This window comes from Nyctereutes procyonoides, unplaced genomic scaffold, assembly GCF_905146905.1.
Source record: "Nyctereutes procyonoides isolate TBG_1078 unplaced genomic scaffold, NYPRO_anot_genome, whole genome shotgun sequence".
NCBI lineage: Eukaryota > Metazoa > Chordata > Mammalia > Carnivora > Canidae > Nyctereutes > Nyctereutes procyonoides.
The window spans coordinates 18,901,664-18,929,453 of record NW_026575043.1 but is presented as its reverse complement, the minus strand read 5'-3'; the positions used below and the strand labels follow the sequence as shown (position 1 = coordinate 18,929,453).

Below are 27,790 nucleotides of genomic sequence, written 5' to 3'. Positions count from 1 at the left end.
CTCTTATGAATAAATAAATAAAATCTTTTAAAAAATAAAATAAAATCATGATGGTGGCAACCTTATCTGTAAGAGTGAAAATTTTAAGTGACTTCAATGCCCACAAACAGAAGAATGGATAAATATGTTTAAATCCATGTAATGAAAAAAATTTTTAAAAATTCATGTAATGGAATGCTATGTACAAACTTAGTACAAATCAACTACACGTATCACCATGGATACCGCTCACAAACCTACTGTTGGGTGAAAACACGTTTTCAAGAAGACACCTTCCGTGGACGGCGTTGATAGGAAGCCATGCAAAACAACGACAGACTTTGGTTATCACGTAACATACGGAGTGAGAGCATAAAGTACACCTGATATGACGAATAGCAAAGTCATGATGATAGTCAGCTCGGGAAGGAGGATGGGAAAGAGGACCAGGGAGGAGTATGCAGGGAACGTTAACTGTCCCTGTGCATTGGTTTCTTTCAAAATATTTAATGTCGACGTGGGGTAAGGCTGGCATATACGTATTTGCGACATTGATCTGCACTCTTCAAATATTTGCCAGCATGAAAGGAAAAGATGCAGTGAGGTTTAACATCCTCAGGCTGCAGGGATTTGTGAAGAGGATGAAAATCTGTAGGGCGGCAGCCAGAGCTGGAGGGGCTGCTCCCTCCTTGTCCCAGCCAGGCCCTCCTCCACCCCAGGGGAGGACCCAGGGAGGACCCAGGGAGCACGGTCAGGCTCTCTCCACCATCCTCCCCACGCGGTGGGGGGTGGCAGGAACCGGGGGAGCTGCTGGCGGGCAGTGGACGGTGCCAGATGCACACGCACGGTCTGTCCCTCCTGGTGTCTGGCCGGCAGGAGCGCAGGCAAGGCTCCTCCAGCGCTACAGTGTCCCGGGCCCTGCTGGCCTCAGATTGGAGCCCCAGGACTTTGCAGCAGACGGAGAGCCTGCCCGGAGGCCTGCAGCATTCCACGGGTGTCCAGAAGCCTCAGCTGCTTATCAGTGTTCCCATGGCAACGGTGGGGACCAGGAATAACACGGCAGGGGTGAAAGGTCAAGTCAAACACGGATGGATCCAAGCAGCTAACCCTGTCCTGGGCCTGGACTCTGTACCGGAGGCGCACGGGACAGTTGCTTTGAAACCAATTCTTCATTGCACCCCCAAGTGACCTGGTATTCGTGTCACTCCTCTTTTTCAGTCTGTTGCGTGGGAACGCTGGTTGTCCTCCCTTAAAGGATCCTGTCTCTTAACTCTGGTAAGTGTGCTCAGAGATAGCTTGCAGCAGGTTTTTTTTTTTTTTTTTTAAGATTTTATGTATTTATTCATGAGAGACACAGAGAGAGAGACACAGAGACACAGGCAGGGGGAGAAGCAGGCTCCATGCAGGGAGCCCAACGTGGGACTCGATCCTGGGACCCCAGGATCACACCCTGGGCTGAAGGCGGCGCTAAACCACTGAGCCACCCGGGCTGCCCACTTGCAGCCGTTTTAAACAAGCACAGCTTCCTGGCCGCGATGTGCTGACCTTAGCATGATTGGCAAGTTAGGCTCTGAAGAGTCGGAATAATTAACCTCAGAATAATGAAAGACTCAGAATAATTAGGCTCCCAGAAAGCTGGTGCTTGGGGGGAGCAATGGATGGGCTCCAAGTGTTGGTTTTCAAGAAGGGCATTGTCTGCGAATGGCTTTCGCTGTCTAGCTCCTGCCCACTCAAGTGTGGTCCTGGGACCAGGAACCTAAGGCCCCACCCAGGCTATTGGATCGGATTCTGCAGGTTAGTAGATTCCCACGTGATCATTCGGGGAAACACTCAGTCTGACAGCCTGGGGTGACTCCCTTCCAAAAGATCACTGGCAACGGAAGAAGATTTTCCAAAAGGAGAGGCACTCCCAGGAAAGTTCAGGAAGGAAAGCTTTTCTAAAAGCAACAGTTTCTTTGAAATGGCTTAAATTATCAGGTTTTTGTGGACTTTTCTTTTTTTTTTTTTAAAGATTTTACTTATTTATTCATGAAAGACACAGAAAGAGAGGCAGAGACACAGGCAGAGGGAGAAGCAGGCTCCATGCAGGAGCCCGACGTGGGACTCGATCCCAGGACCCCAGGATCACGCCCTGAGCCCAAGGCAGACACTCAACCACGGAGCCACCCAGGGGTCCCTGTGGATTATGTTTTGTACAAAGTTGTTATTCCTTTTCCCTCGCCTGTTGGAAACATGAGCTCCATTCCCAAAAAGAGGCAGGAGGGGCTACTGGTTAAAAATAACATGGATGGGGATCCCTGGGTGGCGCAGCGGTTTAGCGCCTGCCTTTGGCCCAGGGCGCAATCCTGGAGACCCGGGATCGAATCCCACGTGGGGCTCCCGGTGCATGGAGCCTGCTTCTCCCTCTGCCTGTGTCGCTGCCTCTCTCTCTCTGTGACTATCATAAAAAGAAAAAAATATATGACCATGAAAACGATCAATAAAACCAAGCAAAACTTAAAAAAAAAAAATAACATGGAAAAAAAATAAAAAATAAAAATAAATAAAAATAACATGGAAGTGCTGAGTTCCTGTTGGGTCATCCCCTTGTGTGATATAGGCTATGACCATGACCCCCCCATTCTGCCTTAGTTTCTCCGACTTTGAAATAGTCAAGATCATTTTCCAGGGCCTGCACCAGGACTCATAAACTGATGCTTTCAAGGACTTTGAGGTCCTTGGATTAAAGGCATGGCCCAGGCGTTATTGGGGCCAGGCTGCAAGGACTGGGCGGGCTCCTGATTCAGCAGCCTCCCAGCACTTGGGGCGCAGTGTGCTTACTTTTATCTCAGCCCCTGACTTCTCTGGAGGGACGGACCGGGAGGGCAGGCGGGTGGGGCCAGGGAGATAAAGCAGCTTCATGTACTGATGAGTCAGAGGAAGCCTCATTTGTGGCTGTCCCATCCATTAGTCACCCGACCCAGCGCTTCCACCAACGGCTCCGAGGAGCTTGAATTTCTTCCTTCACTTTGTGATGTGATGGGGGACCGTGTGTCCCTGTAACCCTGTCTCCCCGTGGCAGGGGCAAGGACAGAAGGACATTAGTGAGCTGCTGCAGGTTGCTCATCACCCAACACGTGGGATGGAAGTGAGTGAGTGGTCATGGCTCCCAAAGTAACTTTTTTAAGTATGAGTATTAAATAAAATGTTTGTATGTAAATGACTGTCACAGAATGTCCTTGGAGAAGCGACCACAGTTGGGCAGCTCACGGAGCAAGACATATTTCAGGTGGGACTGGTTTATACATAAACCGGAATTTCCCAAACAGATTAGTCCCAAACAGAGGAGGAGGAGCTGTGACTCCTCGCCTTTTACACACACTTTGGTTTTACAAAGGGGAGTCCTGGGTTCAGGGGCCCCTGGGTTGCTCAGTTGGTTAAATGCTCTACTCTTGATTTCGGCTCATGATCTCAGGGTCGTGGGATCCAGCCCCGGGTAGGGCTCTGTGCTCAATGGGGAGCCTGCTTGAGATTCTCTCTTCCTCTCCCTCTGCCTCTCTTCCCCCCGCTGCTCTCTCTCTCTCTCAAATAATAAATAACTAAATCTTTATTTTATTTTTAATTTTTATTTATTTATGATAGTCACAGAGAGAGAGAGAGGCAGAGACACAGGCAGAGGGAGAAGCAGGCTCCATGCACCAGAAGCCCGATGTGGGATTCGATCCCAGGTCTCCAGGATCACGCCTTGGGCCAAAGGCAGGCGCCAAACCGCTGCGCCACCCAGGGATCCCAACTAAATCTTTAAAAGGAAAAAAAAAAGGGATTCATTCTTGGGCTTTTAAAAAAATTTTTTAAATTTTTAAATTTTTATTTATTTATTCTTTTTATTCTTTTATTTTTTTATTTTTTTTAAGATTTTATTTATTTATTCATGAGAGACACACACACAGAGAGAGAGAGAGAGAGAGAGAGAGAGAGAGAGGCAGAGACACAGGGAGAAGCAGGTTCCATGCAGGGAGCCTGATGTGGGACTTGATCCCCGGTCTCCAGGATCACGCCCTGGGCCGTAGGCAGGCGCTCAACCACTGAGCCATCCAGGGATCCCCTGAGCCATCCAGGGATCCCCCTTTTTTTTTAATTGTGGGAAATACAGGTAGCATAAAATATACCATCCTCACCACCTGTAGGTGTGCAATTCAGCAGCATTAAGTGCATTGACATCATTGTAAAACCATCACCACTATCCATCTCCAGAACTTTACCTTACAAAATGGAAATCCTGCACCTGTTAAAAATACCCCCCCCCCAGCAGCCACCATTTAAATTTCTGTCTCTATGAATTTGACTATTTTAGGGATCTCATACTGTGTTTGTTCTTTCGTGCCTGGCTTATCTCATTGAGTATAATGTCCTCAAGTTTTATCCATGTTGTAACCTAGGTCAGTTTCCTTCCAGGTTGTTTTTTTTTTTTTTCAGATTCCTATCTTTTTTCTTTTCTTTTTCTTTCTTTCTTCTTTCTTTCTTTCTTTCTTTCTTTCTTTCTTTCTTTCTCTTTCTTTCTTTTTTTTTTTTAGATTTTCCTTATTTATTCACGAGAGATGCAGAAGAGAGGCAGAGATACAGGAAGAGGGAGAAGCAGGTTCCCTCTGGGGAGCCTGATGTAGACTCAATCCCAGGACCCTGGGATCATGACCTGATCTAAAGGCAGACGCTCAACCACTGAGCCACCCAGATGCGCCTAGAATTTCCTTTCTCTTTAAGACTAATATTCTATTCCAATGTATGTATGTACCACATTTTGTTTATCTATTCAACTGTGGATGGACACACGAGTTATTTCCACCCTTTTGAGCATTAAGAATAATGTTGGTACCAACAGGAGTGTGCAAATATCTCTTTGAGTCCCTGCTTTCAATTCTTTTTCGGGTAAATGCCCAGCAGTGAGACTGTAGTATTTTCAGGGAATTCTGTTTCATTTTTGAGAAACCACTATTCTGTATTGGTTCCAGTTTCTCCACATCCTTACCAACATGTCCTTTTCTTTCTTCTTTCTTTCTTTCTTTCTTTCTTTCTTTCTTTCTTTCTTTCTTTCTTTCTTTTTTTCTTTCTTTTCTTTCCTTCCTTCTCTTTCTTTTCTTTCAATTAGGTCATCTTACTGGATGTGAGATGTCTGGGTTCTTTTGAGCAGCAATATTTAAAAATACGATTCCATTTATCAAAAAACAATTTGTGCCCCAAATTGAAATGACTGTGTAAAGAAAAGAATATAGTAAAATCTGTGGGATCCCTTGGTGATACTTTAAAGGTGGGATGACGCTTAGGGGCAGAAGGTGAAGTTCGTTATTCACCCCAGTTTGTGGTCAGTCTCATTCTGAGTCTCACAAGGCTCCTCTTATATTTATCCCCTTCCCCATCCCTGTCCCCCTTGCAGGTCTGTCCTCTCCTACCACAGACAAGGTGATACGACTGCTGCATTTTGTTTTTGTTGTTTTTTAGTATTTTTTTTTTCTTAAGTAGGCTGCATGCACAATAAGAGGCTTGAACTCATGACGTTGAGATGGAGAGTTGCATGCTCTTATCAACTAAGCTGACCAGATGCCCCATGACTGCTGAGTTATTAACACAGTATTTTCATTAGGGGCTCACAGTTGTCCTTGAAATTTTTGAAAATAGCTTTCTGTTAATGACCTTATTGTCCACCTCTTACCTTTCTCAGTATGTGAGGGTCACAAGGCTTTGCCCTTAGCTCTCCTGAATTGTATGGAATAGCGTGGCTGACACCTGTAGGCCAATGAAACTGTAACTGAAGGCTGATTGGAGGTTATAGGAAGCACATTAGGGCACCTCATTCTACTTGCCAGGGAGCAGAGGGCTCAGAGGTAGCTTCCTAAGAAGTGACTCCTAAGCTGGGTCCTGAGGCTGAAGGGGGGTAGGTGGGGCAGAGGGGAAAAGAAGGAGGAGCATATGCAGAGGCCCAGAGCCAGGAGAGCCTGGCCTGGGGGAAGAGCCAAGAGGGGTTCAGCGGGGTTGGAGATGAGTATTTCAATGGATCAACTGTTCCGAGGGGCTCTAGTGAGGAGGTAAGGAGGAACAAAATCCTAAATGGCCTTAAAACCAGGCTAAAGTCTGCACTTTATCTTGTGAGGAATGCATAGCCATTGATTTTAAAACAGGGCAGGACACGATTAGGTCTTCTTTTTAGAATGATCGTTTGTACCCAAATGTAGAACATAAATTTCACAGGATGTGAGGAGGTCTCTTAGGAATTTCTGCTTCATCCTGGCAAGAGATGAAAAGAGCACTGGTAAAAGAGATAAAAGAGAAAAGAACACTCATTTACTCCTTCCTTCCTTCATTCACTAATTTGACATTCACTCAGTGTTTTTTACTGAGCATGTACTATGTGCTAGCATCGTATTGTGCTGTGTGCAGGGAAGATAAACTTGGTGTCTGCCTCTTAGCAAACTGAACATTCACTTGGCCACCCAGGCAGGTATGAAGGTAATCTCAGTTAGTGTGTAAGTGCTAAGATGGTACAGAGTATTTCTGGAGCATGTGTATCAAGAACATATTCTAAGAGATTTGGAGCTTCAGAAGGACTTCCTGAAAAACTTCCCTAAAAATTATGTCTCCACTAAGACTTGAAGGAAGAGCAAAGGATGGCCAGATGAAGGAAAGGGTAGAGAGGACTCCAGATAGATGAAAAGTAAATGCAACCACTCAGAGATGAGAGACATCGGGGCTTTCTGAATGAATTAAAAGGTTGGGCATGACTAGACCACAGGAACTGTTAAGGGATGAGGCTAGCGAGGTAAGCATGGACCCAATTCCAAAGGGCCTGCCAACCACATGAAGGAGGCTGGGCCCTATTAGTAATAAGAGGAGCCAATCTTATTGAGAGGAAGGTCAGATGGACCTCTTGGAATGATTCCAGGCTGGAGGATAATTGGACAAACAGTAAAATGGTAGAATGGACAGGACTTGGTGAACCATTAGATCAGGGGCTATGGAAGAGCATGGGAACTCCCAAGTTTCAGATGTGAGTGTCATGAAACAATAAGAGAAGGGCAGGTTTCAGATGGAGGATGTAAGTTCCATTGGGATGTGTTGATTTGGAGGGACATTTGAGTGGAATTCTACAGCAGGAGCTCTATGATATTCCACTCCATGGGGCATGCAGGATCCATGGTTGGTGCAGAAATCATGGAAGCAGGGGAGATCAGAGAGGCGTCTGCAGGGTGAGAGCAGAGAACTGAGGAAGGGTGTGGGGGTTTAGAGGAGGACTCTGCAGAAGAGGCTCAGAAGGGGCAGCCAGGGGTATGAGGAGAACTCAGAGGAAGGAAATGTGCTCTCCAAAGATGGAGTTTCAAGGAGATTGAAAGCAGGTGCGTCAACTGCCTTGGAGAGGTTAAGACAAGGATGATAGGTGGTCTTGCAGCCAGGCAAGAATGGGGGTGACTACACTAGGTGGGGGTGATGGGAGGTCAGAAGAGGGGCTAGGAGACAGTGAGGGGGAGGGCAACTCTGTCCTTGGTGGGGGGCGGGGGCAAGTCTCAGTCCATCCTGAGAGGTGGGGAGGTGGGGAGGTCGGGGGAAGGCCACAGGCATGAAGGGGCCAGGCAAGAGGAGGAGGCCAGTGGCCAGGAAGGGGAGACTCTGCCTGAGAACAGAGAACAGAGATGTTTAAGTGATTAAAGACCAGTGATTCTGGCTGGTAATGGTTGCAGAGCCACCAACCACATTCATTACTATTGCTATTGTTGACATCCAGCTTTGATTATATTCCCCCAGACAGAAAGCACGAGTTCAATAAATGTGATTTAATCACTTAGTGGACATTTATTGAACACTTCCTATGGGCCATGTGCTGGAGTTATAGATATAAATGAGCACGGAACCTGTTCTCTAGTATCTCATGTCTTTGGAAATGCCCTTTAAAAAGGCAAAGTAGGGATCCCTGGGTGGCGCAGCGGTTTGGCGCCTGCCTTTTGCCCAGGGCGCGATCCTGGAGATCCGGGATCGAATCCCACGTCGGGCTCCCGGTGCATGGAGCCTGCTTCTCCCTCTGCCTGTGTCTCTGCCTCTCTCTCTGTGACTATCATGAATAAATAAATAAAATCTTTAAAAAAGAAAAAGGCAAAGTAAACTCCAGGTTAGTTTCCAAAGCACAAAGAATGGAGACTTTCGTAATTTTTGTTTTATTGGGTACAGAATAGCATGAGGTTTTCGCCTTGACAATTCACATTCCCAAAGGTCCAAGGGGTTCAAACAGCATCGAAGGCAAACAGCCAAAACCCAAACGTGGAGTCCAGTGTGAGTGGGGCCCTAGCTGAGGAACTCAGTGTGGATGGAGACACAGGCCACAAGGCAGGGACTGGAAGATCGGGGCTGGAGGCACTGTGGGACAAGTTCAAGACCAAACATAAGTGGTCTTATCCATTAAGATTAAGAATGGGACAATTGGGGATCCCTGGGTGGCGCAGTGGTTTGGCCCCTGCCTTTGGCCCAGGGCACGATTCTGGAGACCCAGGATCAAATCCCATGTCGGGCTCCCGGTGCATGGAGCCTGCTTCTCCCTCTGCCTATGTCTCTGCCTCTCTCTCTCTCTCTCTCTCTCTCTCTCTGTATGACTATCATAAATTAAAAAAAAAAGAATGGGAAAATTGATTCTGATTTATTTGCTCTGTAGTTTTGGAGGGAAAAACGCATACATGAAAATACTAAAGAAAAATACATGAAAAAATGTTAACAGTGATTATCTCTTGGTGGAGGGATTATGGATAACTTAGTTTTCTGCTTCATAACTGGAGAAGCAGGGATCGCATGCCAGGCTTAACTTGGTCACACACTGGGAATGATCCTGTCATTTTCTACAATCTATCATTAAATTGAGGAATAGATCTGAAAGAGACCATGTGTGTGATATGTCATTTCATCTTGAAATTCTTAGGTAGAAAGTGTACCATGAAGGCAAACAAATATTAAGAGTTATAATTCTTAATTGTGACCTTTTTAAAAAAAATATTTATTTATGGGGCACCTGTGCGGCTCAGTCCGTTAAGCGTCTGCCTTCTGCTCAGATTGTGATTCTGGGATCGAGCCCTGCATCAGGCTCCCTGCTCGGTGGGGAGTCTGCTTCTCCCTCTCCCTCTGCCTCTCCCTCTGCTTATGCTCTCTCTCCCTCTCAAATAAATGAATAAAATCTTTAATAAAATGAACAAAAATATTTATTTGTTTATTGGAGAGAGAGAGAGAGAACATGAGGGAGAGAAAATCTCAAGCAGATCCACGAAGGGTGTAGAGGCCAACTTGGGGCTCGACCTCACAATCCTGAGGTCACCACCCAAGCTGAAGCCCAGAGTTGGACATTTAACCGACTGCATCACCCACATGCCCCTAAATTGTGACATCTTTATTCCTGAGAAGAAAAAGATTTGATGTCTCTGATGAGAGAGTGAGATTCTAAAATGAAGAAAGGTCACTACTAATTGGAATAGAGTTTTAAACGTCAATTTGCTGAGAGGGGAGTTGATCTTTTATTATTTTTTTAAAGACTTTATTTATTTATTTGACACACAGAGAGAGCACAAGCAGGAGGAGCAGCAGGCAGAGGGACAGAGAAGCAGGCTCCCCACTGAGCAGGGAGCCTGATGCAGGGATTGATCCCAGGACCCTGGGATCACGACTGGAGCCAAAGGTAGCCTCTAAAACCCTAGGAATTTTATATTTTAGAAGACATGCATGGCTATTCTTAAATTCAGTTTTAGTGGGTATTTCTGGATAGGTAGGGTGATAGATGGAAATCATGTCTGGGGTATAGATCCTTGTTTTAAATACAAATTCCCTTTTGTTAGCCTCATGGGAAGGGGACCTGCTTTGCTTTGTGCCAAATCTCTAAACAAAAGAAACAAGGTGTTGGTTCTACAAGTTGCTGCTTGTGTTGGCAGGTGGACACACACGCTGCCGCTGATGGAGAAGAGGAGCTTGCTGCTTTCCACACCCATTCCAGACTTGCAAGAAAGAAAACCTAGCCAGAAGCTGGAAGGAATCCAGAAGATGTGGACAAACCCGCAGCTCTCCCTTGAGAGAGAGGTGTGTTCTTTCATTTCTCATGTCTATTGAAGCCTTGAGAAGAATAATTGAGGGACTGCTTGCCTTGGAGGCATTTCACTGAGGCAAGCTCAGCCCTGGATCAGCAATGTTCCAGGCTGTTGGGAGAGACACACACACTTGCACACCTCATGTGTAAGATCCCCAAAACCACAGCTGTTGACTTAAGGCTTTGTAGACCCTCTCAACACTTTGGGTCCTAAGAAACCCAGGAGCCAAAGCCCTGGGGAGGCTTTTCCTTTCCTTGTCATGTCTTCAGAATAAATTGGGGTGAATGATTACAGCTGAGGTTGAGAACTGATTGGAGTCACTTTTAATTAAATTCTCTTGATGGAAACCACATTTTTCTTCTATAAAAACCAAATCTGAGTTTATTTTATTTTATTTATTTATCTATCTATTTATTTATGATTTTATTTATTTATTCATGAGAGACACACAGAGAGAGAGAGAGAGAGAGGCAGAGACACAGGCAGAGGGAGAAGCAGGCTCCATGCAGGGAGCCCAAGGTGGGACTCCATCCCGGGTCTCAAGGATCACACCCTGGGCTGAAGTTGGCGCTAAACTGCTGAGCCCCCCGAGTTTAAAACCCATCTAGAGGTCAACTTAAAAGTCCCACTGCCCTTCTTTTCAATGCAGGTGTCCATCAGGATGCTGTCATAGGGTGTTTCCTGCCAAGGGACTCAGCTTGACAAATCTGGTCACTGGAAGAAAAATATTGGTGAAGCTGTTCAGTAATAGACAATACCATTCAAGATATTTGGCCCCTCTTTAGCTCAGTTATTTGCTTCAGTGCAATAAAGCAAAGAGCTATTTTAGTCAGGATTTTTTTTTTTTTAGTAGATTTTGGCGTTGGTATAGAATATTATTTAGTTCCTAAAATTTAGGTCTATTAATGAATTTTCGTGTATACCGTGAGGTAAGGGTATACACACGCACATATGTATATCTTTTTTTTTTTTGCTTCACATTCTGTTGAAAATCAATTGATCATAAGGGTTTATTTCTGGACACTCTAGTCTGCTCCATTGACCCATCTGTCTCTACTTATGCCTATACAAGATTGTCTTAATTACTATGGCTTCATAGTAAGTTTTGAAATCAGGTAGTTTAAGTCCTCCCACTTTGTTCTTTTTCAAAATTGTTTGACTTTTCTAGGTTATTTGCATTTCTTTTTTTTTAAATTTCTCTCAATTTTTTTTTTTTTTTTTTAGATTTTATTTATTTATTCATGAGGGACAGAGAGAGAGAGAGACAGAGGCAGAGACACAGGCAGAGGGAGAAGCAGTCCCCACGCAGGGAGCCCAATGTGGGACTCGATCCTGGGTCTTCAGGATTAGGCCCTGGGCCGAAGGCCGCACTAAACCTTTGAGCCATCCGGGCTGCCCTCTTTTTTTTTTTTTTTTTTTTTTTTTTTTTTTTTAAGATTTATTTGTTTTAGAGAGAAAGAGAGAGAGAACACAAATGGGGGAGAGGGCGGGGAGCATAAGGAAAGGGAGAGAATCCTCAAGAGGACTCCCAGCTGAGCACAGAGCCTGACATGGGGCTCAATCCCAGGACCCTGAGATCATGACCTGAGCCAAAATCAAGAGTCAAATGCTTAATTGACTGAGCCATCCAGGTGCCCCTGTTCTTTGTATTTCATATGACTCTACCAAAAAAAACTGCTGAAATTTTGATAGGTATTTCATGTACTTTCTAGATCAGTTTAGGAAGGATCACCCTTTTAACAATATTGAGATTTCTAGTCTACGTACATGGTACATCTCTCCATTTATTCAGGTCTTCAGATAAATACCTCGGCAAAGTTTGGTGGTTTTACTGTGTATTTCTTGTACTTCTTTTATTAAATTTATTCCCAAGTATTTATTTATTTTTGATGCTATTGTGAATGAAATTATTTTTTAATTTTATTTTTGGATTGTTTATTGTTAGTATATTGAAATACAATTAATTTTGTGTTTTTTTTTATTCTGTGACCTTGCGGATCTGGTTTATTAATTCTAGTACGTTTCTGGAAATTCCATAGAGTTTTCTACATATAGGTTCATGTTGTACATGAAGTACACAGTTGACCAAAAGTGGTGAGAGAAAATATTCTTCCCTATTCCCAGTTTCAGCGAGAAAATATTATTTTTTTCTGTTTTATTTACTTATTTTCACTTTTTAACTTGTGGTGAAATATAAAAGTCATAACAAAATTTATCATTTTAAGCGTTTCTAAGTGTACAGTTCAGTGGCATTAAGTACCTTTGCATGATTGTGCGACCATCACCACCATCCATCTGTAGGACTCTTTTTAATCTCCCCAAACTGAAACTCTGTCCTCATTAAACACTAACTCTGCACTCCCCTGTCTTTCCAGCCCTGGACAACCACCATGCTATTTTCTGCCTCTACAAATTATACTGTTCTAGGTACTTCCTATCCGTGGAATCATACAGCATTTATCTTTTGGGGACTGGCTTATTTCACTGAGTGTAATGTCCTCCAGTTACCTCCATGTTGCAGACTGTGTCAGAAGTTCCTTCATTTTAAGGGCGAACCATATTCCATCATATGTTCAGTCTTCACTCTTAACTATCATGCTGTCAGGTTTTCATAGATGCCCTTTACCAAATTGAGGGACTTCTTTTATTCCTACTTTATTGAGAGAGTGTATCATGAATATAACTGGATTTTGAGCAATGATTTTCTGCAGCTGTGAGGATCATGTGAGTTTTTTTTTATCTTTTATTCTATTAATATAGTGAATTCTGTTAGTTGGATTTTGGATGTTAAAACAACATTGCGTTCTGGGGATAAATCCTACTGGGCCGTGGTGTGTAATCTGTGCTTCTAAGAGTTATAGAGTTCTAGCTCTTACGTGTAGGTCTATGAGCCATTTTGAATTGCTTTTTCTATATGATGAAAGGAAGGCATTCAGAATCATTATTTTGCATGTGGATATCCAGTTTCCCCAGTGCCATTTGTTGAAAAGACTGTTCTTTCCCCCACTGAAAGATCTTGGCAGTCTTGCTGAAAATCCATTGACTGTAAAAGTAGGGTTTATTTCTGGACTCCCAGCTCTGATCCATTGCTCTGTATTTCGATCCTTTGCCACACTCTGTTTTGATTACTGTAACTTTGTAGTAAGTTTTGAAATCAGGAAGTATGAGTCCTTCAACTTTGTTCTTTTTCACTATTGTTTTGGATAATTTGCATCTGGCATTTCTTAAAGTCCTTTTAACTTTGTCACCTGGGAATAATTGCCATCACTCACTTGTGATTTAGGGTTATGCACTGTGCCAGTGGTTCTTAAGCTTGGCAATACATAGAATCATCTAGGGAGCTACCAATAAAGGGCCCCATCCAAGACCAGTTAAATCAGAACCTCTATAATATGAGGTTGGAGCACTGTTAGAAGAACTGCCCAGCTAAGCTCAGCCCAATTTGCTGACTCTCAGAATAAGGAGCAAATGAAATGGTGGTTGTTTTAACTGCTGGGGCGATTTGTTACACAGCAATAGATAACTGATATGAAATGTGTATCCCAGTTTGAGAACATTTCTAGAGGGTCTAACCTTGACTAGAGAGTTTTACTTTAATGCTTTGCTTTTGCTATAGGAATATATGATACAAATAGTGTCTTCTCTATCATGAAGTGGGGAAGGTAGAAGTTTTAAGAAATTGCGCATGAGGTAGATATTTTAAAACTAAATTTTCAGAAAAGCTAAGCTTCCCTTGTGGAAGTTTCTTTTCTTCTCTAACAATTATTATCGAATCTCAAGTTTTATTTTTTTTTAACTGACCAGGTTTTCCTTTTTGGTTTGGCTGGTAGTAAACAAAAAGTAAATAAGCAAGATTTAATTACAGCAACTATATAATTCCTTATAGCCTGTAATTCATGATTTTTCTTTTCCTTTTCTGTTATTATCTTTTATTTTAACTACTCATATTTATATTATCTATGATCCTATCATTTTATTCAGATTTATACTTGGTCATGTTATTGTAGCTATCTTTGTGATGAATCACTTTATTTATTTATTTATTTATTTATTTATTTATTTATTTATTTATTATTTTATTTTAAGCAGGCTCTGTCCCCAACATGGGGCTCAAACTCATGACCCTGAGATCTAGAGTTGCATGCTCTACTGACTGAGCCAGCCAGGCACTCCTCTTTCTGGTAAATCACTTTAAACTCCTGGGGGAAAAAGTGGGGCATTAATAAATGCATATAAGACTTTGACTTTTCATTTAGAGAGCCAAATATAGTGTGAAGAACTTTCCATTCTCCATTAATATATGTTTGGAGTGCCCAGGTAAGAGATGATAACTGGATGAGGTAAGAGGATCAGGCAGGAAAACCTAGGTAAACCTTTAATAACTTGATCAGGAACAAGGATCCAGTGGGACCTGTCTACCATTCTTTAGTCATCTACTGTGCAAGAAACTTGCCTAGATCAGTATATTAAAAAACTAGGCTGGGCAGCCCCAGTGGCTCAGCAGGTTAGCACTGCCTTCAGCCCAGGGCATGATCCTGGGGTCCCGGGATCGAGTCCCACATCAGGCTCCCTGCATGGAGCCTGCTTCTCCCTCTGCCTGTGTCTCTTCCTCTCTCCCTCTCTCTCTGTGTCTCCCATCAGTAAAAAAATAAAATCTTTAAAAAATAAAAAATAAAAATAAAAAAATAAAAAACTAGGCTGGATAAGGATGGCTGCTAGAGTTTGTGGACTTTGTGATTATTTTAACATCTGTAAAATGGATGGAACAAGCCTTCTTTACTGGATTGTTGAGAGGATTAAATGAGATAATATACTGAGAGCACCCCCCACAGAGTGGAACATAGGCAGGTTTGTAAATATTATCTCCTTTCTTCATCCTTTTCCTCAATTAGATGCTGTGAGAACTTACCACAATTGTATTTGTTATACAAAAAGAATGTAATTTGTTGAGTGTGCAAATGAACTTTGCCATGTCTTGGTCAGAGGCAATTTCTGATCTTTTTTTTTTTTTTTTTTTTTTTTTTTTTGGTAGGGAGTAGGGGTAGGGGAGAGCAGGGATTGAGAGGCAGAGCACCTCTTGTGGCTCATGATAAACACCAAACAGCTTTGTGTGGAATCATCATCCTGAGATCTTGCATAGCAGAAACTTTTTTTTTTGAGAGAGAGAGGGTAAGGGCTAAGGGAGAAGGAGAGAGAGAGAATCTCAAGCAGACTCCTTGCTGAGTCCAGAGCCTGAGGGGATCGATCTCATGACCCTGAGATCATGACCTGAGCTGAAATCAGCAGCTGGTCCCTCAACCAACTGGGCCTCCCTGGCGCCCCGAAGAGCAGAAACATGTTGGTGCTGGAAGACATTGGAAGAGAAAGTAGCAGGGGAAGTGGTGGGTGTGGAATGAGAATTGCCAGCAGCTGCCTTTCTTACGAAGTAGTGAAGAGGAGCAGAGACCAGACCTCTCGCCAGCTCTCCAGACTGCTCTTCCTTGTGCAGCAGGCCCTCTCTGCCACACGCCTCACTCTTCTTCCTCACCTTCTCAGTCGTGACACCAGCATGCCAAGAGCTGGGTGTCCCCCAGCCCTTTAGGAATTGCCCCAATACCCTCCACTTCTGATTGTCCTTGTTCTGCCTGGCTTGCTCGTGATAAACTGACAATTTTTAAAAAAAGATTTTATTTGTATATTAGAGAAAGAGAGCATGAGCAGGGGAAGGGAGAGAGGGAGAAGCAGACCCGTCGCTGAGCACGGAGCCCAACTTCAGGCTCCATCCCAGGACCCTGGGATCATGACCTGAGCCCAAGGCAGACACTTAGCCAACTGAGCCACCCAGGCTCACCCAACTTGTCCTAAACGGACAAATTTTTTAAAATGGAGATGGGGTTGGCAAGAGACATTCTTCTTTTGGTGTTACTGGTTCTCTGAAGGGTACAGCTGAGCTTGAAGACTTTTGGTTCAGTTCCTGGGACTGCTCATTCTGCCTCAATCCTAATTTACAGTAAACTAAACCAATTTATGTTCGTATTTTAAGATGAAGAGGAATTGCCTGTGCAGGGGCTTCCTTTGTTACATATGTAGTGTGGTGAAATCTCAGGCTTTCCCTCAAATTTTCCATTTTTGATCTCACCTCCCACGCACAGCAACGTAGACCTATAGGGAGTTATCCCCAACCCACCCCTCATTTCATGCCTTGGCACATGCTGCTCGCTCTCCCTGGAATGCTGTCCTGACGTTGGAATGCCATGAGAACGTCTACTCATTGTTCAGTATTCATATTTCATTTTCACATAAAGGCTATCGCCACCCTCCGACCCTTACTCACTTCTGCTCTCTGTGCCCTCATCAGACTTTGTTTACCGAGAGTTCCCTGAATACAAAATCTCTGGACTATTAGAATTTGTATTCCCAATGCTAGGCCGTCCCTTGTACATGTGGGTGTGATAGACATTTCTGCAATTTTATGTTAAAAAGAGAAAAAAAAACTCAGGAGGGGCATTTCTGAACGTAAATGTAGCTCCACAGGTTAACCCTCCAGAGTGGAGATTTTCCCATCTTAGTTATTGCTGTTAAAATGAGAATGACAGCCTTTGGGGGACACTCCCCAAAAAGCTAGTAAATTCTCTCAGTTTTTATTTATCTATAGGGTGGCATGGTACCATAAAATAATTACACATGGGAAGTATGTAATATGCTGGATCATTAAAGATGTAATGCTAATTGAATCTACCTCCCTGCAAGGGTGTCTCTTAGCAATTAGTGTTTAGGGCCAGCTGTGGGGTGTAGCTGCAGAGTACAGTTTAAATCAGAAGAAAGCTGATTTCATGAAAATGGAAGGAAAGAAAGCCAACTAGCCGTCATATCAAATTTACCCAAATGCCACTTATACTGAAGGACGTACATGTCCTTTTTTAAGGCCCTCTCTTAATTTTTCACCAGTATGACTGTATTCATTACTCCTTTTTTATTTGTGCTTTTCAGGTGGCCTATTTCATTTATTTTTTTAAGTTAGTTAACTTATTATTAGTAGTCATCTTTACACTCCACTTGGGGTTCAAGCTCATCACCCAGAGATGGAGCCGCATGCTTTTCCCACTGGACCAGCCAGGTGCCCCTCAGGTGGCCTATTTCATTTAGTAAGTTTAAACCTTTAAGGACAGGTCCGATTTGCAGGCAGATCGCTCCTCAGTTCAACAGTGGATAGCCCTGGAAATCTGTTCATCATCCAACCGAAGGTTTAAAATCATCCAGATGAAATGGCAGATATGTTCAAAGAGGCCTGAAGCAAAAGGACCACGTGTGCTCTCTTTTCAACACATCCCTGTCTTAAAATCGAACTTAGATTTCATTAGTGTTCCACGGGGGTCGCTTTTTCCTCTCCCCGTCCCCACCTTGAGCTTCTTTCTCCAGCTTAGAGTGAACTGGAAATCTCTGGACTCCACCAGCATATTTTGAGTATCTCCCGTGTGCCAAGCACTGCAAAGTACTTTATCTCAGTGCTCATGCCATTCTAGAGACGGGTTGTGACACCACAGTGCTGGGAGCCAGGCCCAGCAGATGGAGGAGGGCGCTGGGCTGTGCTACCCTGTACAGCTGGTGAACCCCTGCACCCCTGGGGGAAGATTTAAAGGCACATCCCATCGTGGAGGGAGTGTGACTGTGTGTCACTTTCTCTCATGATAGCAAAGTTTGTAATGCTGTGAATAGGAAGCAGACTTATTTTGTCTTAAAAAGCAAATGAAAAGGGTATGCAAGCCATACTACCTTGTGCGCATGTGTGTGTGTGTGTGTGTGCGCACAGAAGAGAGCCTGGAAGAGTAAACATTTTTGAGCTAAGCAAGCTCTTGGGCATCTGTCAGCTGAGACAGTTCTGTTTTGTTTTGTTTTGTTTTTAAGATTTTATTTATTTATTCATGAGAGAGGCAGAGACACAGGCAGAGGGAGAAGCAGGCTCTGTGCAGGGAGCTTGGCGTGGGACTGGATCCCAGGACCCCAGGATCATGCCCTGAGCCGAAGACAGGTGCTAAACCGCTAAGCCACCCAGGTGCCCCAGCTGAGACAGTTTTAAATAACATTCCCATATTTGATACGGGACTTTAGCTTCAACATGGCAAAGGAAATAAGTGCCATCAGTATGATAAAACTTGGGCAGAGAAAGTCATCTTCAAGCCATTATCTTGGCATCTTAGGGGTGGCCCAGAGAGCCCAGGAATCAGTCTCATAACTCTAAGGGTCAATGCTCTCCCATATTTGCTGGAGCAAATCTTCCCTGCCGATGATGATGATGATGATGATGATGATTTTGTGTCTAGACATATTTTGGAGCCTAGCACAAAACATCTTTGGAATAAAAGGCTGGCCCTCAACATTCACTGTCCCAGTAACCACCCAGTCCAAAGAGTGCCATATCTCCATTGCCTTTCTCTTTCCTCCTCGCACCTGCCAATTCTTGTTTCATTTCATTTTGTGAAATTGTTTTATTGTGGTAAAATATAGATCAATAGCAGAATTTGCCATTTGCCATCTTAACCACTTTTAAGTGTATAATTCAATGACATTAAGTACACCCACAATGTTGTGCAAGCACAACATCCATCAGCAGATGAATGGATAAACAAAACATTGTATATATATAATGAAATATTATTTAGTCCTAAAAAAGGAATGAAGCTTTGATACAACATGGACGAATCTTGAAAAGATTATACAAAATGAAATAAGCCAAACACAAAAGATCAAGTATTTGATGGTTCCACCAATATGAAACATCTAGAACAGGCCAATTGATAGACACAGAAAGTGTGATGGAGGTTACCAGGGGCTGGGAAACAGGGAGAATGGGGCGTTATGACTTAATGCTTACAGAGTTTCTGCTTGGGTGGTGCAAAAGTTTTGGAGACCAACAACTGCCTTCCTCCCCAAAGGCCACCCCGGTGCCAGCTCCCCTCAGGCCCTCTGCATGATCCTTATCACAGGTGCTAGTCTCACTCGCTTCCCAGGACAGGTTAATCATCTCCTTGGATGCGGACTGCTAAGGGTTGGTCCATTCAACCCTTTTATCAACATTGTACATGTAAGGATAAGCCAACTTTGAGTTCCCACATATGAAGCCCCTTTTGGAGGGTTAAGAATCCCCTCTAACTTGGGGCTATTTTTTTTTTTTTTTGAGCAGTCTTAAGGAAGCACAGGGCAAACTGGTGGGATTGGGACTTAGAGGCCATTTCTACAGATTGAAATGAATATCTTATATTTCATCCCTGCCCTTTTTGCCCACTAACTCCAGTTATATGGACCTTTGGGGTGTTGGCTATTGTCTCAGCATTAATTTGTTAAGCACCTAATATGTACTGGTGTTCATGGTGTAACATAAGAAGTTCCAGATTCACAACCTCAAGGACTTTAGAGTCTCATGGGGGAGTTTGCATGGCATACGAATATTCTAAACATCTCAAGCATGGGCATGATACCTTATTTAATGTCATACCCATCTTGTAGTATAAATATGTGTGATTAGGACTCAGCAAGGGAGAGTGCCACACAAGCTGTAGTGCCACCAAGAGGTGTGTGGACATGCGAGTATATAAATTGGGCCTTGAAAGGGGGTGTACTTTTTTTTTTTTTGTGGGTGTACTTAATGTCATTGAATTATACACTTAAAAGTGGTTAATTTCAGAGGCAGAGAAGAAGGGAGAGGACATCCTAGTAGGTTCAAGTGGTGTGATTAGGGGAGATAACCACAGAATCCAAGACATGGTGGGAGTGAATTTAATTCCTGTGCTAACCAATAAGAATCTTTCTTAGTGCAACCCACTCCTATTCAAGTGCAGGGTAGACCCAGCTGCAAGGTGGGGACAAATTGAGAAGGCCCTGAATCAAAAGGAATTGTTTGGAGTCACTGGTGTCCCAGGACCTATGAGATCATCTTATGCAGCTTTGGTAACCACTGCCTTTCCAGTTTCGAGAGGACTCATTGTTCTCCAGGCAGAAAATGGCCCTCACAGATGCTTTGGCTGGTCCTAGTGCTTGACACAACCCCTCCCCACCCAGGCACACCCATCTGTCTCCAGCTTTTATTCTGTGGCCACCACCCTGGTCAAGACTCTCATCACTCCACACCTGGAATGACTGAAACGGTCTTTCACCTGACCTCTCTGCCCCCAGGCTCACCTCTGCTCCAAACCACAGGGCAGACATTGCCATCTAATGTGCCTGCAACGACATCAATGCCATGGCCTTCCTTTGCTCCAGAGTGTCGGGGCTTGGATCTGAACTTCTCTCCATGATCTTTCTCATTTTATGTGTCCCACAAATTTCCTGCTGTGCCATAAACAAAGAAATCTCATGCACTTTATTTATTCAGTTTTTCAACCATTTCCTGGCCATTTACTACACCTTTGGCATAGGCAGTGTGATGGGCTGAAGTGTGTTCCCTCAAAATTCATACATCAAAGTCGTCTCCCCCAGCACCTCAGAATGTGACTGTATTTGGAGACAGGGTCTTTAAAGAGGTGATTAAGTTAAAATGAGGTCAGGAAGGTAGACTCTAATCCAATCTGACTGGTGTGCTTTTAAGAGGAGGGGGTTAGGATCCAGACATGCACAGAAGGAAGACCACATGAGGACCCCAGGAGAAGAAGCCATCTGCATGCCAGGGAGAGACGCTCCAGGAGAAACCTGGACTTGATCATGGAATTCCAGCCAACAGAACTGAGAAAATAAATTTGTGTTGTTTAAACTCCCTACTCTGTTGTGACAGCCCTAGAAGGTGGACACGGGCACCTTTGCAAGGCCTGCCATGCAGGAGCTACTCTTTTCTGCTCTCACGCCACACTTTTTCCCTCCACTCGCCTCCACTGCTCCTCTGGTCTGTCCTAATGTAGCCTGACTCCCTCCCCAAGCCCAACTCAACTCTTTCATGCCTCTTCTCTGACCACCCCAGCCAATGGGGTGCTCTCTCCTCCAATTATATAACACCTATTCCAATTTATTCTCTCATCCTCTCTTGTGCATTGTCTTCTCCCTCGAGATCATAAAACTTCCCAAGAGCAATGTACATGTGACTTTTCCCTTATCTCCCATGAAGAGAGAAAGCTAAGGTGTGAAGGAAGGAACCAAGAGTGACTCATCTCTGTGCATTTGCCTTGAGCTGCTGGGTGGATGGTGGTGCATACATAGTAAGATGGTAAAGGCTGAGTGAGGAAAAGATTTGGGCACTTATATGTGCATACACTATTTCCTTAGGAAAATGATATCATACTCTACAGTAGTCCCTCTTTATCCACGGGGGATACGTTCCAAGAGCCCCATGGATGACTGAAGCCACCCAACACTATAGATACTGTTTTTTCCTATACACACATGCCTATGATGAAATTTAATTTATAAATTAGACATAGTAAGGGATTAGCAACTGTCATCTTGCCTGGGACAGTGTGGGGCTTGCCAATCTTGTTCCCCTGGTTGCCTCACCAAATGGCAATGATAGAGATCTTGGCCAGGATGATGGACCTACGGATGGCAATGGTTACCTCTGGAGCACATAACACCCAGACCGATGTGTCCATTGTGAAAGCTGATGGGCAAAAAATGCCTTGCCAGCACTGCTCTGCCTTATATGGGCAGACTCTTCAAAACCTCATCCTTGAGAGATGCCCACAGGAAAAATCAATGACCTTAGAGTCCTTGATGGGCTGGAAGAAGAGACAGATCTCCTCTCCAGACGTGAACGTCATGTCCTTGACCAGGTGGCCCAGCTGGGTGATGGGGGTCCACTCCTTGTCCTCGGCCTTGCCTCCACCTCCCTTTCCAGGGCCCTCCCACAGCACTGGCATCGTCCACCATTCTGTGTTTTCCTGGAGGAGAAGCTGCCACATCCTTTTAAATATGCACAGTATTCCTTGTATTTCTCTCAGTCTTTTTAGCAGAAAAACATCAATGACATTAATTTTCTTAAAACTCTTAAAATGTATAAGGTGGGTGAATATATACTTTATTCCAAGACTGGTTTAGGTTGCCTTCAGAGAGAGGGAGGATTAGAACTCAAACTTTATATGGGAAGGACCACAGAAGCCACCCCCTAGAGTTCCCATGTTTTAGAGATATAAAAACAAAGACCTGGAAAATTTCACCACTTTTCCAAGATCTTTCCAATGGTAAATGCTCAAACCAGTGAAGGATCCAAACCTCCCAGGTCATTCGCACTATATCACAGCACTGCCAAAACAGAGACCAAGCATCCCTTCCCTGGGATTGCTATGCTGGGTTCTATTCCTTTAGCCTAATGTCATTTTTATTAACAAGAAATAAAATTTAAAAAGACAGAACTAAATATGACCCTAGAGGTCCGTTGCTCTGACCTCATCTTGTAGATGAGCAAACTGATGTATCCTGGGGTGGGTTCTGAGCATGATAAATATGTCATACAATGAAATCATATAGTATGTGGGCTTGATTGTCAGGCTTTGATTAAATTCATAAATCTGGGGGCACCTGGGTGGCTCAGTCAGTTGAGCATTCAGTTCTTGATTTCAGCTCAGGTCATGATCTCTGGGTCATGGGTTCAAACCCTGCATTGGGCCCCATGCTGGGTGTGGAGCCTACTTAAAAATATAAAAATAAAATAATAAGTCTGACAATGTTCACGTACTTCAGTCCCTTCAATAGCTTCTTGTTACGTGAAGCCCACACTCCTTCCCACGGCCTCAAAGATCCATTCCTACCTGGCCCCTATGGCTCACCTATTGTCCATTTTGCTCACCGTGTTTGTGCCACACTGTCCTCCTTGCTGTTCTTTAAACAGCCAATTATTTTTTTTTAAGATTTTATTTATTCATGAGAGACACAGACAGAGAGGCAGAGTCACAGGCAGAGAGAGAAGCAGGCTCCCTGCAGGGAGCCCAATGTAGGACTCGAGCCTGGGACTCTGGGATCACGCCCTGAGCCAAAGGCAGACGTCTGCTCAACCGCTGAGCCACCCGCGCATCCCAACAGCCAAGTATCGATTGAGAATCTATTTAGTGTAGGATCAACTGGCAGACGTTAGAAGAAATACAATGCTGGTCTTTGATGAACTTCTAAAAATAAGGGTAGGGGTGAGGAGTAGGATTCATTCTTTCATTCACTCATTCAATAGAAATTATTATCTGCATATTCATTCTAGGTCCAGAGTGCAGCACTGTGGAAATCAAGGCCAACAAGACAAGGACCTCAAGTTCAGGAGGGAGGAGAGCCAGCTAAATTAGCTAGAAAGTAGCATGGACTGGAGCACCTGGGTGTCTCAGTCAGTGGGGCATCTGACTTTTGGTTTTGACTCAGGTCATGACCTCAGGGTTGTGAGATCAAGCCCTACATGGAGCCCACACTCGAACTACATGTTGGGATGACTGGAATAAAGAGAGGAGCTCCCTACATTTCCTGGGGGGCCAGGGAGGCTTCTCAGAGAAGGTGCCAGCTGGGCTGTGTCTTGAAGAATATGAGGAGTTAGTAGATGTGGAAAAAGAATCAAGGAGTGAAGTGGAGGTGGGTCAGGATGATTAGAAGCTTGGAGAACAGCGTGTGTAAGGCTTGGGTCTGTGCAAGGGTTTGCCACACTTGGTAGACTGCTCACTTTTCTATCTTGGGGGCTCCTCAGAGCAGGAAGAGGTGTAGCTGGGCCACGACATGTACAGCCTTACAGGCTAAGCAAAAAATAAAATAAAAGCAACCAATAACAAAATTTTATTCTGACAGTTATTGCCTTTGAAAAGTATAAGTGGGATCATACTGTTTTTTTATAGAGCTCATTGGTGGTGCAGAGAGCGCTGGGCTTTATTCTTGGGTCGCCACAGCCAGGGGCCAGGTAGGAAATTGTTTTACTAATTCAAGCAAAAAAAACCCATAAATGTTTACTTTTATGAGTGTCTACCACATATGCTAGGATTTCTGTGTAAAATTTTGGAGAGTTTTAATTTTGTTTGTTTACCTTCTGCAGGTGACAAAACTGATGTTCCAGAGAAGCTGAGCAACCTTGCCGGAGTCACACAGGTGATGAGCAGGGTGCAGATTGCAGGCTGTCTGCCTCGGTGCCAAATGGAAAGTTCTGCTCCAGCTCCCCTAATGGGAACGTCCAGAGCTAATTCAGGGCAAGGAGGATAACCAGAGAGGACAGAAATGAGAGTGATCTCAAAGGCAGATTTTTGAGGACCCCAGTGGGAGGTGAAAAAGAGGAAGGCATCTGGAATTGTCCAAAGTTTCTGACCTGAACAACAAGAGGTGGTGGCATTTGCTGTAGTGGGAGAAGGAAGCGGGGGCCGGTGAAAGGAAAGGAGCACAGGCTGCACAATGTTACAGGGCAGAAAAGGATGGATGCCACGGGGAGCACGCAGCACCATGCAGGTGCACCAAAGTGAGGCAGGGCACCTGGGGAAGGGTCCAAGTAGGCCAGGTCATTTTAGATTAGGATAAAAGCATTTTGGCCAGGTGACACTGCAAGGGAGAACATTCTAGAGAGAAGAAACAGTGAAGCATGAGGTTATATTGAGGGAAAGGCAGGGATAGGTTTTGAGGAAGGTGCACCCACTCTCTGTGGCTTTCAATGACAGCAGAGTGAGGCACTTTGGGCCAACGAGGAGAAATCCTTGACTGGCCTTGAGGAAGGGAAATCTGTCAGGGTTGATCTAGGTTGATTTGGAATGGGTGGGGAATGGAAGTGGGGAGTCGCTAGGAGGCTTTGCAATAGTGCCAGGAAGAGGTAGCAGAGTGGGATTGGGTGGGGGCATCGAGGTGGGACAGAGGAGGGCGGTATGAAGAGATCAGTGCACATGGGGTGATATTCTTTCATGACTAGATGTGAGGCTGAAGAATGAGGAAGTCATCCGAGATCATTTTGAAAGTTTTGAGCTTTGGTTGAAAGAATTCAATTCTGTTTTGGCGACCCTGACTTATGACAGGGATCACCTCTCTGGACAGCGTGGCCAGAGGAAGGTTGGAAGTTTGTCTGGAGAAAGGTCAAGACCAGAGGTAAAGGTTTGGGGTCATCCTCATGGAGGTCACAACTGAAGTCATGACAGGGGTTCACATTGTCGAGGGCTGAGTGGACAGACACAGAGCAAGGGGCCGGAAACAGCCTGGTGGCTCAGCCCGTGGATGGAGAAGGAGGTGGAGAGGAGAATCAGGGCAGTGGGGAGGTTCAGAAGTCTGAAAGAGGAACTGCAAAGAGGAGGTGACAGAAAGAAAATGTCACTTCAAAACCCAGACCTTTGACAATTTACTATGCTGCCATTGCTCTAGCGCGTCCACCTAAGGGTACGTACGCATATTTTCTCCTTTATACTGTTATGACACACTGGGACTTCTTTTAAAAGACTTTTTCCTTTTCTCTCCTTTTCTCTGCCATTGTGATGTGTCCAGTCGACTGTTCCTTGCCATGTCTTCTCACAAGACTTCCAGGAAACCAAAGTAGGATCGTTGCATCCTCCAGTGGATTTGGATGAAAACCGGAAATAAAATCAGGTACAACTCCAAGAGGAGGCACTGGAGAAGACTGGGGTCCGAGGGGATGGCACATGAGATGGCACACATATTTGTACTGCGTGAAGGTCACGTGCTCCTATCCTATACCTGAACAATAGCCATGTTTTATTGGGGAAATGATTTTTCTACTACTATGCTTCTGCACCAGTAGTTTTGTCCAATAATAAGTATATGAAATCTTTTGAAGAAAGAAAGAAAGAAAGGAAGAAAGAAAGAAAGAAAGAAAGAAGAAAGAAAGAAAGAAAGAAAGAAAGAAAGAAAGAGAAGAAAGAAAGACTTTTCCAAGTACGAACAGAGAACAAAAGAGAACACAACAAACAGCACATTTGCAAGGTACTCGGTATAACCAGATTATTCCGAGGGCCTTGTGGGTGTCCTCCCAAAGGGGAGGAGGGCTCTCCATACCATGGCCTTGAAGGTGGTATAGCTTCTTCGGGTCCCTGTTTGGGCTCCCCTCTTCCAAATATTTGACTGGTTATTCCTACTTGACTGGCTTCCTTCTGGCTGCCTTACACAGGAGTCCCTTCCTTGACTCTTGGCATCTGAAGTCTGGACAGGAAGGCTGCCCACCCCGGGACCTCAGTTCTCTTCCCTTCGTGAGTGACCTCTTGTCCTGGTCGGTGACACTAGGAATCACATCACTCTTCCAATGAGACCTTGACTCTCCCCAGGGCCAGGAGTACAGTGATGGGTTAAAGAGATGAGATAATAGAGCGTGGGCTTGAAATATCTGACAACAGAAGGCAGGGTTCCCTCAGAGTCAGATGTAGCAACCACTGTCATGGTTGAGGAGGCCGGAGCAGAGAAAGAGCCTCTGGAAAATGATAGAAGGGGACTGGTAGGAAGGCAGGCTTGACCAGAGCAACTGCAAGGGATTTCAGAGGGAGCGTGGAGGCCGTGGAAGCCGGAGACATCTGGCCTCTTCTCTCCTACCTTGGAAGCATTGTGATTCCTTCCTTCTTCCTCACCCCCCGCAACACGGCCACTCCCAGTCCCTCCTGGTCACTGGTCCTGGTGGTTCAGCCAGGCAGAAGCAGAGACCTTCCGGTCCTCGGGGACTCCCTGCCCTCTGCGAGGTGGGGAATCCCTCTGTCTTTCTGAGCACCAACCATCTCTCGAGGCCCAGTTGGAATGCACACCCCGGTCAGAGTTTCCATCCTTTTCCATCTGTCCTTTCCTGGCCTGCTCCTCTGGCTTGCGGCGGGCTCTGCTTCCTCTACTTCTGCTATCCTGTGGAAGTCCTAAACCAGGACTTTGAGTTCAGCTGTGCAAGGACAGGAGAATCACAATGGGAAAAAAGGTGCAAGCATACAAGTTTCCTTTGCTTCTGTTTTTGGAATCCATGTTATCACAAGAGACAGTAGAGCAAATCTGATAATGTTTACTAAACGATGGATTTTCAGGCTACGGATCTTAATTTCTTCTTACTAACAGCCAGGCTGTTTACCCCCAAATCTACCAGTCATGCCACTCTTTCTTCCAGGGCTACCAAGCCTCTTTCTGTTGAAGATGTCACAAAGAAGTGACTGTGTCCAGGTCTCGCTGTCACATTCCACGTAAGTATGACAAGACCAGTGCTCATTCTCAGCCTCAACGTCCTCTAGGAAGTTCCAGGATGTGTCTAGTAGCAGGCGGTTCTCTCTTTCCCCTGAGAACTATTTTCAATATAACTATTTGTCTCTTACTCTCTGTGCTTATTGCAGTAAATCTTCTTGTGGCTCTCGTGGGTCTTGGGTGACAGGGCTATGCTTTAGGTATCCACTCACGGGAATAGGATGCAAAAGATTTGGATTCTAAATTCTGACACTAATGAATAGATGAGCCTCCGTAAGTCATGTCCTCTCTCTGGGGCTCAGTTCTCTCATCCATAAATAAAAGGCGTGGGTAAAATCAATGATGTGCTAGTAAATCTTTAATAACTAGCTCTTGGTGGAAGAGGCCGGGAGAAAGAAGCCCTGATTTGTAGTGTTTGTTAATTTCTGTGGTGTAAATATCCCACCAAAGTCAACTGGCTTATAAATTTCCTGAAAATTTAGTCTTGGGCCCTGGTGAGACAGCACCCATCAGTTTTAATACAACTTTGGATAAGATCAATAATATACATATTTTAATCCGGATACTCTTTGATATTATAGATCTAAAAGTCCCTTCCAGCCCGACAATTCCACAATTCTATGATTCTGACACTGGATGGCTTTTTTTTTTTTTTTTTAATTGTCAGGCTACACCCAAAA

General features: G+C 44.4%; 1 long non-coding RNA gene across 3 annotated transcripts; it reads left to right on the top strand.

Annotated features, from left to right (window-relative positions):
- The first annotated feature begins 578 nt into the window (after window positions 1-578).
- On the top strand, window positions 579-27,761 carry LOC129508164 (uncharacterized). 3 transcript variants are annotated; one of them, XR_008664143.1, is made up of 4 exons: window positions 579-1,254; window positions 9,906-10,050; window positions 23,822-23,883; window positions 24,016-27,761. It is a non-coding gene; the product is annotated as an uncharacterized LOC129508164 (long non-coding RNA). The 3 variants fall into 3 exon arrangements; XR_008664144.1 differs by lacking the exon at window positions 23,822-23,883; XR_008664141.1 differs by having other exon boundaries at window positions 23,822-27,761.
- The last annotated feature ends 29 nt before the right edge of the window (window positions 27,762-27,790 follow it).